Raw genomic sequence first — 1,851 nt, 5'->3', positions numbered from 1 at the left:
TTCAGACTGCAAAAGTTGGTAGAAACTTCAATCTCCTCCTCCTTTGCTTCAGTTATTGTTTGAATAATATAAGTAAAACAAGTCTTAGTATGCGTGTGGATAATATCACTCACAGCATCAGACTTCAGAATGAGTCTTAAAATTGCCTTTTTAATTATGAACACACCATTCTTCCTCAGTTTTTTATTGCCAGCATAGTAAAATCATGTGATTATCTGATTCAAAGTGGTCATGTCTGTTCATCTCAATTCACTGATGTCTTGAATGGAAATCTTGATGCATTCCACTTCATTTTCTATAACTTCCTTTCCCCCCATGCTTTGTGCATTTCACGTTCCAATTATCAATGGCTGTTTGCAGGCCTTTCTACTCATTTTTTAGCAACTTCCTAGATGGGCTGCACATCTAATCCTCACATTACTGTGTATATAGGGTTTTTTTTTTTCATATTTTACTGCTTTAATCAGACTGAATAAAAAGGACAACATGCACAACCCCCAACTAAAATCCTTTTGTAGCCTAGACAGTGAAATGGTACAACAGAAGACTTTAAAACTGCAGCTCTTTTTGGATTCCCCAAAGTGTATCTGCACTCTTCTTCAAACGGGCCTCTTCTTCAGGAATCAGCGTCACCTTCACGACATCTGAGATTCCATTCTGCCCCAAGATGCAAGGAACACTAAGGAAGACATCATCTTTAATTCCATAAAGACCCTTAATCATGGTGGAAATTGGATGTACCCGCCTAAGATCCTTCATTATACTTTCTGCCAGATCTGCCACAGACAGTCCAATGGCCCAGGAGGTATAGCCTTTCCGTTTGATCACCTCATAGGCACTGTCAACCACCTGCTTGTGAACCTCTTTCCACTGTTCCTTATCTGAATCAGTACCTAATTCAGGATGCAGATTTTTCAGAGAGACACCAGCCACATTCACTCCACTCCATACAGGCACGCTAGAGTCTCCATGCTCTCCAAGGGCCCAGCCATGACAGCCCAATCCGTGAACTCCCAGCCTCTCCCCCATTAGGTAATGGAACCTCGCTGAATCCAGATTGCATCCACTGCCAATAACACGGTTTTTGGGAAAGCCACTGATCTTCCAAGCCACATAGGTAAGGATATCCACTGGATTAGAAACAACAAGCAGCTTGCAGTTTGGGCTGTACTTGACAACATTAGGAATGATGAATTTAAAGATGTTCACATTACGCTGGACCAAATTGAGACGGCTTTCCCCCTCCTGCTAACGTGCTCCCGCTGTGATAATAACCAGCTTGGAATTTGCAGTTACGTTGTAGTCTTTGCCAGACACAATTTTTGGTGTTCTAAGGAAAAGGCTGCCATGTTGGAGATCCATCATCTCTCCCTTTAATTTGTCTTCCATGACATCAACAAGTGCAAGTTCATCTGCCAAGTCCTTCATTAAAATACTGATGGCACAGGCCATGCCAACAGCACCAACCCCAACAACCGTAATCTTATTCTGGGGGGGTCTGTTCTTCCTTAAGAAGATTCTGAATCAGCTGATCCTTGAGAGTAGCCATACTGGATTTGGATGAGGAAGGTACTGGGAATGCACGTCGGGCGGGCTTCGGTGGCGCGAGGCGGCGAAATCCTGACTCTGCAGCTGCAGCTCCGGGACTCCGTATATAGGGTTTTCAAAAGGCTGTAGTTTAGGAAGTGGATGGGCAATTCTTCTCCCTAGTCTGTCTTACTCTAGGTGCCCTTATGCAAACATTCCACCATGGTTGACTCTTATGGTACCTGAGACACTGGTGGCACAGATTGTATGATTAAAGCACCCCACAAGTTACACCAGTAAAGCAGACTGACAGACAAATACTAT

At 43.5% G+C, this 1,851-nt stretch overlaps 1 pseudogene; it reads right to left on the bottom strand.

The window, feature by feature from the left end:
- Nucleotides 1–549: 549 nt before the first annotated feature.
- Nucleotides 550–1,549, bottom strand: LOC102861952 (annotated as a pseudogene).
- Nucleotides 1,550–1,851: the final 302 nt, after the last annotated feature.

Source organism: Elephantulus edwardii, unplaced genomic scaffold (genome assembly GCF_000299155.1).
Source record: "Elephantulus edwardii isolate Elephantulus edwardi_28Jun2011 unplaced genomic scaffold, EleEdw1.0 scaffold00021, whole genome shotgun sequence".
NCBI lineage: Eukaryota > Metazoa > Chordata > Mammalia > Macroscelidea > Macroscelididae > Elephantulus > Elephantulus edwardii.
The sequence above is the reverse complement of the archived record's forward strand: the minus strand, read 5'-3'. Positions and strand labels throughout refer to the sequence as shown.